The sequence below is a fragment of the Stylophora pistillata genome, chromosome 14 (genome assembly GCF_964205215.1).
Source record: "Stylophora pistillata chromosome 14, jaStyPist1.2, whole genome shotgun sequence".
NCBI lineage: Eukaryota > Metazoa > Cnidaria > Anthozoa > Scleractinia > Pocilloporidae > Stylophora > Stylophora pistillata.
In genome coordinates, this window is record NC_142532.1 from 16,234,443 (window position 1) to 16,252,438 (window position 17,996).

General features: G+C 38.8%; 1 pseudogene; it reads left to right on the plus strand.

The window, feature by feature from the left end:
* The first annotated feature begins 6,378 nt into the window (after nucleotides 1-6,378).
* On the plus strand, nucleotides 6,379-9,087 carry LOC148716821 (uncharacterized; annotated as a pseudogene).
* The last annotated feature ends 8,909 nt before the right edge of the window (nucleotides 9,088-17,996 follow it).

Consider the following 17,996-nt stretch of genomic DNA (forward strand, 5'->3'; position numbering starts at 1 on the left):
GGAAAACCCTGTGTTCAAAATCTAATTCAGATGAGAGAGCGCCGTGGGGTTGTTACAAAAGAAAAGATTTGTTTTGTTTCGTTCAACAAGTCGTACCAGGGAACATCGAAAAGTGAGATACTACACCGCAAACGGTAAGGTGTTCGTAAACACTTTTCTTGCTTCAGTGGAAAGATATTTGAAGGATAATAAACATAATAACCTCCATATGGCCCGAAAATATGCACGGATATTTGTCCGCGGACATTAACTGTCCTAAGAAAGGAACAGTTTCTAAGAGCAAAACTCTGCCACTATCCCGCCATCTTGACCTCATCCTTGGTCCAAAATGCATTTGTATCAGCTTTGTCTTTGTTGGCTACTAGTGACGTCCCCTTAATAAATAAGCAGTTTGCTCCACTTTCCGTTCTTACTTTAGTCAAGTCCACCGTGGCATAAACTCGCTAAACTGAGCAATTTGCTCTACTTTCAGTTCCTACTTTAGTCAAGCCCACCGTGGCATTACTGGCGGGTCCCGATTCCGTAATACAGTAGTATGGCATATAGTAATGGAATAAAAAAATATGGGCATGTTAAAGATGTTAAATGATTGTTTTTAACTTAAAATTATCTTCTTCTCCTTCAGTTTGCAAGGAACCAAGTAACGCTCATGGATACAATGATTTTGAACCTACTTACTTCTGGAGCTTTACGACGTTCAAGCACCACGCTAGCGGCCTCTACCTGGGATGCGACAAAGGAAGTGCAAAACTGTTTGAAGTTGAGAACTTTGATTATCCGAGTCCTAAAATTCTTTTTGTTCTTAAAAAATTTGACTACAAGTAACAGCCGAAATAATCATGGCTGGTGGCGTTTATTCACTGCGAAGTCTGCTTTTATGCATCTGTTACCTTTTTGCAAAGTTTTTTTTTTTTTTTCTTTTTTCTTTTTAATTTGAATATTTTAACTATGGCCTATACAGATATCCTGCATAACAGATTCATATCAAATAAAAGCTGAAAAAATCTTGACTGTGAACGTTTACTCACTGCGAAGTTGGCTGGGCCCTATGCGTCTGTTATGTATGTATGTATGTATGTATGTATGTAAATCTTTATTTAAACACAGAAAATAATCACTTAGGCTTAAGTTAAAAACTAAGACTAATTACAACTGTTTTACATGATTGCAGTGTGGGAATCCGGTATATCAGCTACCTTCTTGATATTCGCTTAAAATGCTCAACGGATGAAGCATTTTTTAAGCTTTTGAGTAGGTTATTCCATAACATGGACCAGTTGTAAGAGAAGCTTCGTTTCAAATAATTGGTGCTTGGTTTCGAAAGGATCAGCCTTCCCTCAGAGTTTCTTAAGTTGTAAGCAGAGTGACGCTGAGAGAAAAGACTTTGTAGATATTTGGGAGCAAGGTCATTCACGGTTTTATACATCACTAAGGCTTTTTGTTTTTTTGGTCGAAGAGATGGCCTCTCCCAGTCGAGGGTGGAGAGAAGATGGTTTGAGCTCGCATCAAAGAGTGATTTAGTTGTAACTCTGGCTGCACGACTCTGTAATTTTTGGAGCTTATCACTCAAGTAACCACTCAAACAGTCCCAAATGGGGCTGCAGTACTCAAAATGAGGCATAATTAAAGCGTTATTAATTTAAATTGCAGTTTATTTGGATACAAAGGGCCGGACACGTTTTAGGGCGCCTACAGCTGAAGAGCCTTTCTTGCAAATTTCTTCAACGTGTTTTAGGAGGCAGCATGGTCGAGTGATCAGCGTGTCGGACTTGCAATCCGTCGCTGCCGGGTTCAAGTCCCGCCCTGGCCACTACTTGGATTTGTTTCACGGTAGCCCCGAGTTTCAAATCCTCGGCCATGCTTGTAATATAGCCAACTGGTTTGCCTTTCGCCAGTTGGGATTCTTAACAATGTTATTTTCAATTTGAATTATTTGTTTAAGTTGTTTCGTTGAAAACCAGTAAACTAGCTTTTAGCTAAGTGTTTCTCCACGTTAAACTGTTTATTATCATTATTATTATTATTATTATTATTATTATTATCACCCCAAGAGAGTTGAGCATCTATGGTAAGCCCCAAGGATTTGGTCTTATCGACTCTCCTCTCCTGACAATTTGGTCATCAATTCTGATATCTACATCGTGACATTGGGCAGATAGTGTTTGTCTTGATCCAATAATCACTAGCTCTGTCTTAGCAACATTTAGACTGAGCTTGTTAGCGCTAGCTTTCAGCCAACAGCTAAGGTATTTAATTTAAGGGTTAGAGCTAGCTTAAGCTCTGTTAATGTCTTAGCAGATAACGTAAGATTGGTGTCCTAGGCAAACATTCTTGATATGGCGCCTCGCAGGGAGTTGGGAAGATCATTAATGTAAATTAGGAATGGCAAAGGACCCAATATGCTACCCTGCGGCACGCCGCAACTGAGGGTACGAGCAGATGATAGCTTGCCACTGACACTACATCTCAGGGTTCGGCCACTTAAGTAAGACGAGAACCACTTTCTAGCTGGCAGATCGACACCCAAGTATATGACAACTTGCGCAAGGTGATCTCATGATCAGTGGTGTCGAATGCCCTAGTAAGGTCAATAAAGACAACGCAATTTAGAAGGCCATTGTCGATGTTTACTGACCAAGCATTTCTTGCCTCAAGCAAAGCCGTGAGTGTACTATGTAGAGAACGGAACCCTGATTGGCAACCTAATTGCAATTTGTTATCATTTAGATAAAGGAAAAGTTGACTGTAAACAATTCTCTCAAAAACTTTCGAAATTATAGGGATTACAGATATTGGTCTATACCTGTTAGGATCCGATTTAATTCCATTTTTAAAAATTGGGATCACTTTGGCTGTTTACCAATCGTTTGGATATATCCCCGTGAGAATAGACTTTGAGAATATTGAGGTAAGAGAGGGTGCGACGATATAAGCAGCCATTTTCAACAATTTACTCCGAACCATATCAAGACCGGTGGCTTTCTTTTCATCAATTTTCGACAAAATGTTAGAAACAATATCAACACTCAGAATTTGTAGAGAAAACAAATGATTAGCGGGCTCTAAATAAGACGCAAGATTAACATAGAGAACAGGAATATCTTGTGCTAATACTTGCGCAAAGTTTGTAAAGTGATCGTTTATAGTTTTCGCAATGTCCATGGGATTACTTACTATTTTATCATCTAATTATCTTGATCTCCAAAATATTCGTCGACCTACCACGCGCTGTTACGTAATGTTAGCTCGTTGATAACATTCCATGTTTTGCGTAAATTACCTTTGTTGGCTTCCAGGTTGTCAGAAACGTAGAAATTCTTTGCGAGTTTAATTGCGTTGTTTGCCTCGTTTCCTAAGTTCATCAATATGACACAACAGACTATTAATGTTAAGGGACGCATTGACTAAACCTGAGACAGTTGGACTTACCACGGTCGATACCCTTATGTTACTATTTGCAAAGGGTTTTTTCGTTTAGTTTTGTTTTGTTTTTGAATTTGAGTATTGTAACTATGGCCTATACAGTTACCTTGCATAACAGATAGGTATCTAAAATTTAGTCCGTGGGAATTATCTTGTCTTAGTCCGTTTTATTTGCACGTTTTAGGGTCTTCATGGTATACTCACTTTTATCGTAGAATTGATGTAGTCATAATGTTACAGGAATATTTAGTGATATTTTCGTGTGTTTGCATGAAGAACATTTTTATTTGTTTTTCAACATTCTATTCGTTTTTAACTCTTTTGACTTTATTTCCTTGTGATGTTTTTAAAAGATAAAAAGCCGCAGTAGTTTTGAATAGTCAACTAGCACATTTTTCTTTATCGCTTGTCTTCATTGTACGCCTTTGTTTACCCTTACTAGTGAAATTTTTGATAAATATAAGTCTTGATGGTCTTTCCAGTAGAAAATTGGTGCTCATGGTAGTTGGCAGCTGAGTTTGTGCTCGTAATTTCAATTTCTTTCACACGATAATTTTCCACGCCGCTGAGTCCCGAACGTAACACCAAACTAGCATAGAAAAGCGTAAATTTTTAATTGCTTTTCACTTTTATTTCCCAAGCTGCTCTACCGTGATTAAGATATTTATGTTTTTTATATCAGAGCTGTGGATTCCCACTTAAGTTTCCTATTTTTGATTTTTAAATTCTTTCCGTTGTAGACACAGATGGAATATTTAAGTAGAAAACATTTTCCATGAATCTTTGTCTGCTCTTTCGTGATACTATTCAAATATTGTAATTTGTACAACAACAATTATTGGAGGACATTGAGTATGATAATTATCCAGGCTAAACTTTTGTGTTATCTACCGAAGCCGAAGGTTGAGGCGGATAACACAAACTGAGGCTTCAGTGATAATAATCGCTATTATGCGAAAAACCGAACCATTAACTGTTTTATTGTGCATTTTCCTGAGCACCCAACTATTGTCTGTGGGTATGACGTCACTTCGACATATATAGAATCTATTGACTGTAGGTATAACATAAGAGAATATATAATAATAGGACTTCACACCAGTTCGTACTTGAGGAAATATATCGCAAATCTCTTGCGATTACAAAGTTGTGACGCTAGAGGCCATGGCGGTTGTTGGTATGACCTTGAAATAAACTATTGCGGAACTTAAGAGGCTGTCTTATCCTTGACGTCCGTACAAGCTCGCTTGAAGTAGATCTCCATGTACCAGGAAATCGTGACGGGTTTCCGTTCCCGCCGCTGAGTTGTCTCGATCGAGCTATTTCCCCCCGTTGTTATTCTGTTTCCCACAAAAAGTCAGTTTGTGGGCTAAAAAACCCATCGTCAGAGCTCTAACTCTAAAATACTGATGAACCTGAATCCATTGTCCTTAATCTCTTGCTAATCAATCGCATGATGCACTCTTGTCACAAATAATGTATATGGAATTGTCTATCTGACCTGTTTGATAAGACTGCTGATGACATATTAATCACCTTCCGATCAAAAACATTTTAAATTTCATACATACTGATTGTGGTCAGGTTCCCCAATGAGGAATAACTTAGCAACGAAGATTTCTGATAGTAATGGCGCCATTTAAGGAAGGACTGATCTTTAGTCTAGGCCTGAAATTTATTCAGATTTATTCTTATTGAAATTAACTTACGATAAGCTTGTTAAGACCATTCCTTTCTCGTTATATAGTTTTCTCATAAAACCTCTGGTTGGATAAAGATGAGTTGAAAAGTTGTCTATTTGAATGTAGGTAACACAACTATAACGGCCTCCCGGTTAGCTCAATTGGTTAAACGCCGGACTGTTGTGCGGGAGGTCGAGGGTTCGAGCCCCGGCCGGACCAACACTCAGGGTCTTAAAATAATTGAGAAGAATATGCTACCTTTCTATAACATCGATCACGAAATGGTTAGATATTCTAGTCTTCTCGGATAGGGACGAATAAATGGAGGTCCCGTCTCCTACCTCTATTATTCAGTTAATTTGGTTAGGCGGGGGACGTTAAAGAACCCGCTTTACGAGACTACTGAGATGTGGCCTGGCCTGATTACTGGGAATTGGGGGGGGGGGCATCTGTCACATTCGCCTTTATTTTATTATAAACTGCTTAGCAGTCTGGTAAAGTCCCCCATACAGTGTTGTAAAGCGCCATGAGCTCAAGATATGAGCGCTATATAAATACAAGTTATTATTATCATTACATTATTATTATTATTATTATTATTATTATTATTATTATATATTATCCATAACTAAGTATGTATTGGAATACTTTTCATTTGGCACAAAAGGTTTCTCGCGCCGTGTCTCATCATGTTTAAAGCATTTAGTTTCAAATCGGCTTTAAACGAGCTCCGGACATGAATGTTTTTACAACTGGAGAACACTGGTTTCAGCAGTTTTGCAGTTATGGGAGTAAAAAACAGCTATTGTTGTTGCAAATAGTAGTTAATGCCAAATTTGCAATTTAGGGCCTGTTTACATGGAGATAGGCTGACCCTTCTAGAAGGGGCACCCTCTTAGACGGGTAACCCTTGCTTATTGTATTTTTCGGTTTGGTTTACCTGAGAGGTTGGGTCACCCTAGGGGTAGGGTCACCCTAGGAGTAGGGTTACCCTATCTGCTTCCTACGGTAACCCTCCTGCGAGGGCCAACTTTTTGCCATGTAAACACTTGAGGTAGGGTCACCCTCCTAGAAGGCCACAAGGGTCAACTTTTGTGGGTTCGGTTTACTGTCAGATTGCCGCGAAACTCTGTAATGCCTTCGCGCGCGTATAAGCCCGGGGAATATTTTCGCCGTTCTATGGTGGCCAAATCGTCTGAACAGAGTTCGAAACAGTCGGAGGACAACAGTGTGGACGAGAGTACTATGCGTCAACAGCGTCGACGAGAGTACTATGGAAAGCCGCTGGACTCGGAAAGATATGGAAGAGGGCTTGCCACGTGAAAAATTAAAGAAGTCACAGGGAAAACGAAAAGCGTCCTTCGCGTCTCAATCCGCAACAAAAAGGCCTAAGAAGTGGTCATGGACATCAGAAGCGGTGGAAATACTCCTGAAGTACATTAAAGAATTCAAAACCAAGTGCGAGTTTAACGGCGTGGACTTCGAGGCCGATCTATCCACAATGTATGCAGAAATACGCCCATGCATGGCGGTGGATTTTCACGAAGATTTTGGCCCAGAAATTGTTCAGGAACCGGGAAAAGAATTTCAAGATATGAACAGCGAGGAATATGAATTTTACCGAAAAGAACTGGAAGAACAGAAGAAGCAAATCCAAAACGGCTATCAAAGAATCAAAGAAAAAGTCAAAAGTGTCAGGCAAGACTACCGCAGTGCAGTAAATAAAGGCACCAGGAGCGGAAGTGGAAAGGTGGTTCAAGATAATTACGGTTTATTGACCGAAATATGGGGAGGCTCGCCATCCACAACGTCTCTCTCATTTGGCATCGATGGTGAAATTGCTGAACTATCAGGCACCATTTTCGGTTTAGAGGACGAGGGATCCGCTGGTAACCGTATTTTCAAGGAAAAATATTTTCTTTATTTGTGAAAAATATGTGGACGGTGCATTGACATAAGCTTAGGTGTAGTCATCGTTTCACAAATATATTAACAATTTATTTGGATTCCCAGATGCCTAGATAGTATTGCGTTAAGTTAAAATAAATACGAGTAATAATAATATTAATGATGATGATGATAATGGTAATACAATGATATTAAGATAAGAATATTATTAAAAAGAAGTAATATTTTACAATGATCACTAGGAGTATTTTAGTCTGAATATTTCTTAGTTATATCATTGAAAATCATTTAACTTATACTTGTATGTGATTTATCGTAAAAAAGAAAGTGGATTTCATTTTCTACCTCATTAGATGAACAGTGTCAGCAAATTCTTCGGTTTTCAGAACGTTTTAGCACACTATGTTTAAGAAAAACCTTAGTGCTTGTTATTGTTATTTTCAGAAACCTCCCCATGCCCTGCTGACACCTCAACTAATTCAAGTAAAGAAGAATCCACTAGTAGCAAAGGAAAACAAAATATAACTGTTTCAAATATTCCTAAACTTGTTAAACACATGGAAAAGAGCTTATCCCAAGCACAACGGGACCAGTTTCTGATGTCTACTGCAAAAGGAGATCTCCTAATGAAAAAAGATATACTACAAGCATTTGAACGGTCTTACAAAACATTACATGAGTCAATCTCCAAAATGACAACATGTTTAACATCTATCGGGGAAGGCATTTCATCAGGAATGCGAATGCTAGCCATGGCCCTGGCTAACCAAACTGGTGCTAACAGCCTTCCTGCACACCACACACAGCAACATTACCCTCCACGTCCACAGTTTGGTAGCTATGGCAACTTCACTGCACCTTCCACAGTGGCACATAATACACACTACACAGCAAACAGAGATGTATTCCCTTCTTCCCAATTCCACTGCATTGAAAATGATCAAGGAAATGGACAGTCTAGCCCTAGGAGTACAGGACCTCTTTTTTGTTGCCAGTCAAGTCTTGTTTGACACTGACAGCAATGACAATAGTTATAATTACTAAATAACAGTATATCTTCTTAAGATTCATCAGTTTTGATAAGGAGCACACAAAAGTCAATGTTTACTTAAAATTAAATGATCATTGTATCTAACTTGCATGGATTATCAGAGGGTGGGGTAATTCTAGGATGTTTTGTTTCTCATCTCACTCATCAATCACTGTACCAGTGTTCAGAGGTGCCCCTTCAAAACATGTTACCGTTTAGATTGCAAGTGGTGCTGATTTAAGTCAATTCCACAACGATTGAGCCATAGACTAAAACGATTGCATGTTCATTGAAATATGCTGTGTAGTTCCAGAAAACATCCATAATCCTCCAACCTCACACCTTGGAAGGTCACTGAAAATTGGGAGAGAGGGACTTCAAATGGCAATTTTTTTTAAAGGAAAGCACTAAAGGAGGCCAGGTTAGAATTTCTTAAGTGGAAGGGAGAGTTCAAAGCAAAAGTCTTAGGTGGGAAGGGTATGGTATTTTCTGGGACAGCAAGTGGTGCCTATTTAAATTAAGCTATTTAAATCAGAGAGTTTTTTAGGTTGCTGTTTACTGACAATGCTATTGCATTATCAATGTGGGATATACGTATGATGCACTATCCTCGCAGTAGAGAGCAATGTGGGATATGTTCCTTGCAAAAGAATGTTATAATGTTCCTAACATGAGCTCCTTCAGCAGTATTAAATGAGTATAGCCGATCAGGAGCATTCTCAGGCTGTATTCTATCCTGTGCCACTTGCCTTGCAACTGCATCGGTCGTCTATGGTCATATTTTGTAATTCCCAAAAGTTATGAAGGACATAGCAAGCATAAATGATGCATGGAACAGACACCAGCCCCATCTCAATTCTTTTGTTTAAGATCTGCCATCTGGCTTTCAGCCTCCCATAAGCACATTCTATGGGATTCCTTTCACTTCGGAGCATGTTGTTAAATATGGCTTCTTCATTTGTGTGAGCATTAGGGTATTCCTTCGTGAAATATGGCAGTAGGGGGTACCCAGGATCCCCTGACAAGGTAACAGGTATCTTGTCATACCCTGGAAGAGGGACAAGGGTAAGGAAAACAAGTCTTAGCCAAAGTAAGGAACTAGATGTCTATCTATACATCTACATACATAAATGACTTTTAGGTCCATGTCATTAGTCTCTTCATCATTTCACCATTTCAAGGTTTTCATTCTATCAAGTCTTCTTCTTTGTTTTTACATTATTCAGAAGGCTAATATCTTCCCGAAAATGGTGCATCTAAACTAGTGAGCAGCAACTGTCTTGACTCTCAAGCGGTCTGCCAAAATCCCTTGGGAAAAAAATGGATCTTTGATATTTGGGTTGAATGCAACTTAACCATTGTTCCAATAGCTTAGCACAGAATTTTTCTTTTAATCAAACCTTGTGTTGTTTATTAAGAAAACTCCCTCGGATGGAACTATTCAAGATGCAAGTCGCTTTGAACCTGTGTACTTTTGGGGCTATACAATGTTCAGAAATGATTATGATTACTGACTATTGTCTGGGATGTGACTACATTGGAAAAACAACTTTGGTTGAAAAAGGGACCTTAACTATCCTAACCCTCAAGCACTTTTTATTCTTAGTAAAGTTTGATTTGAAAGACCTGAAGACTTTGGAGGATGTTGCTTTTGGCTAACTACACAAATAGTACTATCATTTACGTTTTTCTCATCAATATTAGGAATAAATATAATTGAGAAATTCTTGTGCATTAGGGTTCGATGTACTACTAATATAGAGTAACACGTGTACAGACCAAGTGCTCAACACAACTGCTTTATTAGAACACTAATGAACTTAATAAACAATGACAGATATATGGATAATTACGTGACGGCGGTCAAGGGTGTGCTAACAGAATATTAATTATGTAATAATTAAGGCATTTAACCAATGGGAACAAGCACTACAGATATAATAGAGATAAATCTGATATTTTATATCAGCCTAATACCTGTATTGGTAACCTCTTTCCCAGGGTCTCTCATCTTCCCGCCTCTTCTCTCTCTCCAGGGGACGGGAAGATGCTGGGAACGAGGTTGTTATAATGGTTGGCTTTCAGCAATTTGAGTAGCTGCTAATCAATGGGATCATCAATCTCACGTGTCTCAGGAAGATTTTAGACTATTTTCTCTAATCATAATCTACGTGCTTATTTTTTAAAGTGCAAATATTTCTGTTAATCTGTGCTCTCACCCTGATTCAAGGGAGAAAAAATCTCGTCCTAGGTCATAAAAATTGTCTTAATCAATTAGAAAAAAAATATCAACAGACGATATTCAGCTTTAAGAGATGTCTCTGGTTTTCGTTTCAAGTCTGCTGTTTTTCAGTATTGCCGCGTAGGATTGTTCAAGCATGATTTTTTAAATAAACCAAAACAAATCGATGTTTTTGTAGTCGGCATCATATATCACGAAAAAGCTTTCACGGAGCCTTTTAATGTCGTTTTGCGCATTTGTAAACCGCATGTTTGTTCACTTGTGAAATAAAGGCCACAAAAAGAGTTAGATCTCTGCAAGTTAAAATATTTGTTTCTGAGTTGATGTTGTATTCCTTTTCCCCTTTCTATATAGAGCAATAAGTGAGTAATTTAGTTTTCAGGTCCTGCCATGTTGTCAGAACTTCTTTGGCGACACTTGAATTGTATTGGTGCAATTTTTCTTTGGTCTCGAATTTAAGTGTCGCCCGAACCTTTAGTCCCATGTTAAAGCTCTGCGCTGCTAATACGTAGGTTTACTATTTTCTCACATGCCAAAAAATGACCCCTTTGAGGAAGACATTTGCCCGAGACTGAAAGCTCCTGTACAGTTTCAATGAGCGGGCTCTGGGGCTGAACAAAGAAGACAAAACAAAATGGCTGCTGAAGGAAGGTTTTTCTCGCGAAATAGAAATCCACATTGGTATCAAAGCCGAGAAGATACGTCCCAAAAAAACAGAAAAAGTAGATCAGGAGAAAATGTCTCCAATTGAGGTAAGTACGGAGATTGCTTAGATGATTTTTCCTCGTAACGTAATACATGCGGTATAAAACCTCACTTCTTCTGAGGAATTTTAACTTCTTCCGAAGGAAATAAGTTCATTAAGAGATAAAGGAATTTACAAACTTCATAGTTTTCAGTTTAACATGAAATGATAGCATGTTCGACCGTAGTTAGTGAGAGTTATTTGGCTCATCTTTCTTGCCGCTATGTAAGTAAATATATGATATTTATATGATATTTAGCAAGTTAACCTTAAAGTGAAATTTCTTCACCTCAAATATTCATGATTTAACTGGGATCCGTCTGAAAAAATCTTAAATCGTTTTATGTCAGGAACTTTTTGTCTTTGAGCATTTCAAGAAAGTACTAAAAATTACCGTAAGTTATACTATATAAGTGAATCATAACAGTCCTAAGATAATAATAATAATAATAATAATAATAATAATAACGGTTTATTCACAGTATATCCACTTAAAAAGGTGTGGCTCTTCATCTGTGAAGGCCTACGATACTAAAATTTAAGATTAAAACTAATTTATAATGACTAACTAAATTGTAATAGAAACTATACATGAAAGTAAATATGCAGAATATATTGGTTGGTTGTGGTGGTTGTTTCTATATCTTTACAAGGAAGACAAAGCGCGCGCCTTCAAGAACGCCTTGCAGAGCCTGCAGTATTCTTTAAAATCTGTGCAATTCCTTATATTTGCTGGCAATTCGTTAAAAGTCATGGCTGCTGAATGCTGAAGGGTGCCCTGTACAAATGGAACATAAAGCCTTGGAGCAACACTGGAACGGAGATGCCTAACGGGTTTAACGACTTGCAAATTTAAATGGGAAGGCCAGTTATCAGAATACAGTGCTTTAAAAATAGTCTTTTGTAGTGAGTAGTCCCTTAGCTCCAGGATAGGTAGCCAGCCAAGATCCAAAATGGTAGATATACTGTTTACATATTTACAAGTGATGAAACTAGCCATAGCGAACTGGAGCCTTTGTAGTCTAGCTGAGAGGAACTTTGGTAGCGGATAAAAAACAATGTCACAGTAGCTTATTTTAGACAGAATTAATGTTTCTACCAAATGTTTCCGTAGTTTAAAATTAGTAAAGTTCCTTATTTTTCTTAAGGTTCTCAGAGTCGCATAACAAGATTTAAGAATAAAATTGGTATGAAATTCCCATTTAAGGTTTGAGTCGATGTGTACTCCCAGGAGTTTTGGATAATATTTTCTTTGCAGATTATTGACCGAGACAAAATAGAAAATAAAGTGAAAATTCACTTTATTGGATATTCAAGTGATTTTGATGAATGGGGAGATGGAGATGACTTAGTTGACAGAGAAAAAAAGTAGTCTTGGTTGCTTGGTACCACTATTCATACCAAGTGAAGATTCCTTGTCTGACAGGGCCTCAGCTTTATTCAACCGCCTCGGCCAAAAGGGAGTCACCGGAGGTTCGGATTCCCTGCAGATTGACATGGATATCTATAAAGTATATTTAAAAAATATTGGATTTGTAAAAAAGTCAAGAGGACGGGAAGTACATTGTGTTGACGATAACTCTCATTTATGCGATCTGCTTGGTAGTAAGTGGTTTGAGAGAATTCAAAATGTAAATGGAGACTTTTGTTATGTCATTCCCGTAACTGTAACATTTTGGCTGAAAGAGTTTGTTTATGTCGGCGATACTATTGTAGAAAGCAACATTGAAAGTGACTTGCAAGTCATTGTTACATTTATGACATGTAGTCGTTTGCCAATATTGTTACCAACCCCAGAAAGTTTAACTCGAATCTTATGATTTTCTTTGAAAGCAGCGTTAGAAGGACTATTTTTCATAAGAGTCTGCAACCTTACTTCTAGTCATTCCTTGATGCTCTACCGAATCCCACAAGTATCATTGGGAGTACTTGACAGATTCCACTTACCGTATTTCTTCACCTATAAGCCGAGCGATTTTTTCAGTTTTCGACCCAAAATTTTGGGAGATTTTTCACGGAGAACGGGGTTCGGCTTATAGCCGAGGGTTTTACATTTTAAAAATATACAGTTGCTGAATAACTTTACCCCCCCGGCTTGTAGTCAAGTTAGCAATGAAGCAGAAGTAATAAAACACAACAAAAATAACTTCTGAATATTGGTTATTCACTTTTATGAAATTGGTGGCTCCTAAAGGAGCCGTTTGACGGATACGTGCAAGGGCTTTCAACCCAATGGTTTACTCGCCATCCGTTTCGTTTTCGCTGTCTGTGTCGAACTCGTTCTCTTCTATGTATTCATCATCTACTTCTGGGGTTTCCTCAGAGTAGACCACGTCGTCCTCTGTTCCGTCCAAGGCATTGGAAATACCGCAGGTCTTGAAGGATTTGACAACCATCTCTTCGGGTATCTCTGCCCATGCTTCCTTGATCCACCTGAGGACAAGATTTCTGCTTGGCGCCTTCTTCTTCCCAGCTGGGGTAAACTCAAATGGCCCAGATGTCATCCACGCCAAGTACTTTCGGCGCACATTATCTTTAAATGGCTTGTTTAGGCACTTATCCAAGGGCTGTACAACCGGGGTTAGGCCACCAGGGATAACTGCGACGTCAATGTTTCGCTGCTTCAGGTCATCTTTCACGGAATCGGTCAAGTGAGCTCGGAATGAGTCCCACACCAAAAGGGAACGCTCGGCACGGGGCAAACTCTGTCGAATCCATTCTCGGATGCCCTGTTCATCCATCCACCCTTTCTTATGGAAGGAAACACGAAGAGGATGCGGCACAACCAGATCTCTCGGTGTACGGACGCCTTTGAAGATGACTTTCGGTGGCACCTTTGCTCCATCGGCAGCAACAGCAAGAACGACGGTGAAGCTCCGCTTTTCCGCTCCGCAAGATTTTACTGGCACTGTTCGGCTTCCACTGAATTCCAGTGTTCGGTTCGATGGCAGCTCAAAACGCATGGGTGTCTCATCCATGTTGTAGATGCGGGATAAAGGGTAGTCGGCGCGTCTTCTTGCTGCAATGACGAAGCGATGAAAGCACACAATGTTCTCTTCGAGATCGGCGGGCAATCGCTGGGCCAGAGTTGTTTTGGTTCGCATGCTGACCGAGTGGCGTCGTTTCCATTTCTCGTACCATCCACGGGAAGCTTTGAAAGCAGGATCATCGGAGAGCTCTTTAGCTTTAAGGCGAAGGATCAATCCACTCACCGCAATACCTACGAAAAATAAAATAACAATCTTATTTTGCTGCGAGATAACCGTAGATTCGTGACTGCAGCACTCTTTTCGTGACATGTTATGAAATTGTCATGACAACAACATATTTCTGACCAATCAAAGTCTCTGTTTCCCACGCACTGAAAGACGATATCATTCAACTCTTCAAAAACTCTTAAAATTTTAGACAGAAAAGTAAATACCAACCTTGTTCTCTTTGCTGTGAAAACCACTCCATCACTTGCTGGTCTAGTTCGGGATATTTCGGAGTGAAACGGCCCATCGTCGCACGTTTTGCAGACATCTTCAGCTCTCCGGAAAGAATAGTCGCCTGGTCTCTTCTCCAGCGTCGTACCATGGACTCGCTTAGTCCATATTCTCGAGCGATTTCCGAGTTGTTTTCTACCGCTTCAGCTTCCGCGATAACTTTTATCTTGAAAGCCATACTATACGAGGAACGGCGTGCTTTAGGCATGATGATAAAAAGTGACAGCGACGAAAGGTATACTCGATAGATTGATACTTTGAAACGTTTAACTGAGATTATTATTGTTGTTGTGGTTAATCTGTTGTCGCGTGGTAGTATTTATACAGTTCGTTGGATCAATTGATATTCATATCTCTTGATTGGTTCGCTTTTTTTCTTTTGTGTTTATTGTAATTCATTAGGTTTTGTGTTTAGTGAGTCAATTTCTTATGTTTTCCGTGAGGTTCGCTTGCTCAAATGGCCAGTTACAATCAATAATTTCGCTCTCGGCTTATAGCCGATGGTTTTACCTTTTTTTTTGGGCAGCTTGAGTGTAGCGTAAAGACCCTGAAAGTCAGGGTCTCGGCTTATAGCCGAGATCGGCTTATAGGTGAAGAAATACGGTACTATTTAAAGCCTTTGTCCTCTCCTTGAATTTCCGTGACCGAGGTAGTTCCTTGCAAATCATAGAAAGTTCATGGTATGCTTCATTTGATATATTAAATCTTTCCTTTGTGTACAGCAGTAAGTGTCCCGGCTCGAGATGAGTTTTGAATGTTATTGTTTTCAACCATTGTGAGAGTTTCATACTCTTGAGTGTTCTCATGGAAAATTTCAACTTTAGTGGCAACAAAATTATGAAGTCCAAGAAATGAAAATAAAGTTTCATTCTGTGACCATTTGGTTTCGAACTCTAGTTTGATGCCTTTTGCTATAGTCTACAAGTGTTTTTCTTTTGGTAGGACCCCTTGATTTCTTATCTTTTTGTAGTTTTATTAATTTCTGGACAAGGCCTTTAAATTTCTTTTGAAATTTGCTAGTACTTTCTTTGTTTTTAGCAACAGCTTCCCTCATTTTCTGCTCAATTTTGGCCTTCTTGCACCTTTCCTCTCTAAGATCATCTTCAAGCTTTCTTTTCTGTCCCCTCAATTCATTATTTTCGTTTTGGAGCATAACACAGTCCATTTCATAATAATATATCTTAAAATTCCAAGTTGAAAACTTACCCTTTGTCCACTTAGAAAAGAGTTTTTTCACCCCATTGCCTACCATAGTTTTGGCTTTGGCTAGTGCTTGATTTAATCGCTAGATCTTTGTTTTAAATTCTTGGATCAGCCTATGATTTATTATTACACCAGGGATCCCGAACTCCTGTCCGATTTTTTGTATAAGTATCCTTAAAGCGGAGTTTCGTTTGCCTAAGCTTTCCTCTGGATCGAGTTCTTCATCACGGTCAGCCACTTGTTGTGAAGATTTGTACAATTACTACAGAAGTTTACTGCCAACAAACATGTAGAACATTTATCAATTGCTGAACATGAAATCGGGCGCAATTTCATAAATTTATGACAAATTTGGAATCTATAGATTCAAAGATTACTTGTTTATTTGGGTCTGAAATGATGGATTTTCTTTGTGGCTGTAATTACCGCTGTCGCTGTTTTCCTTCTTTTCTTCGTCGTTTGACACGGCCTCCACTGCACAAAACAACACAAACGTAATGCAAATTACAAGAAGAGCCCGGGCACTGGGCAACATCGCCAACATCTGCAAAGAAGTACTTTTCAATCGCCCATTTACATATATTTTTTCCCTCCAACACGTACGAATTTGGAGCCAATATGTTCATGTTCATTAGATCTTAGGCTTTCCAGATCAACCCCTACATACGCATGTTTAAACGACTGGGCCGCTTGAAGTGATGACTATGTTTTGGCCGCGCGGTGAATGTTAGTCACGGCTTTTTTCAAGTTTGACGACTTCGAAGCCCTATTTACAATTAATTTATTCATGTTTTTCTCGTTGGTATGTTCCCACCAATAACGTAGCTCCATTGTCTGCCTTTAAAAACACACACAACCCACAATTCCTCTATTCGCTCCGACGAAGGGCTAACGCTCGAAACGTCAGCTTTTGTAATCGTTACGGGAGCCAATTTACCATTTCAACTTTGTTGATATATCCAAATTATTTCGTTACTCCCACCGACGCAGCCCCAAACAGTTTCTTTCGAAACTATCAGCCTTTATCAATTTTCATGGTTTATTTTTCACTTTCCCAAAGTATTTTGCGACTTCTAGATAGAGTAATAAATATATATCGTAAATCTTACCGTACATTTAGATAAAGTGATCGTTAACTTTGTCTATTTTTGCTTTTCGCTAAAAATTAGCAATTTCCACAATGATTTTGTGTCACTCTTGTGGGGCTTGGCAACGAAAAACAAAATTAGAGGTAAATGTCACGTAATTTTTTGGAATCGGAGTTTCTCAGCTTTATCAATCTGATTTATTTTTTCTGCGCCGAAGTCGACTATAGGATTTACCAAAGTTGTCTGAAATACCCTGATCTCTCTGTAGTTTTGATCTTATAACAATAAATCTTCGCTGGTGGAAATGTAGGTGTCAGTAGTTGTTAAATTATTTTTAAAATAGCAAGCAGAAAGAAAAAAACAAAATTAAAAAAAAAACCTCCTAAAACATTTCCGTTGAGTAAATGACGACCCCTTCCACGTTCTAAGCAGCAATTGGGAGGCATAATTCCAGGAAGTGTAAGAAAAGGTGTAGTTTTAATTCCGTCTTCACACAGATTGGAATTAAAAATACCCTCAAAAAATATTAAAAAAAACCGTTTCAAAGTCAACGTAAAGTGGAAAGATTTAAGACAGTAAGGGAATTCTGGTGCAAACATTTAACGTCAGAGGAAATTTCGCAACCTCAATTCCATGGCCTCTCTTTTTTCTCCCTCTCCCTACTCCTCTCTCTCCCCATTGAAAGAGAGAGAGGGAATAGAGAGAAGGAAAGACGAGAAATTCCTCCAGTGCCTCAGGATCAAAATGCAATTCGAAGAGAAAGACCAGGAAGTCTTAATAACAGAAGTGCTGCAATTTGACATGACCAGACGTCGTTCTCTGTTTCTTTCAAGCCAGCTTTAGCGAAGGAGATTTATTGAGACGACGTAGGTGTGTTGAAGCGTTTGATGTAAGTTACAGTTAACAGGAAAAGTCACACAATTTCATCAAAGGCCAACCCAGCTCAAGGAATTATAGCTGAGATTTAATTACAAAATTGCGAAGCGATTAATAAGACGATGAACCAACTTAAGATCTAAGATACCATGATCTTCGAGTCTTTTTATATGCATTACATAACTAATGTGTTGTGGGGAAAGGACCAACTTACAAAGAGACTACTCAAACTTAGTTACCTCTCTTCTGGAACTCAACTCGTCTTTAGGTAACACTCATGATCAACTCAAGCTGTAACTTTGTCTTTCGAG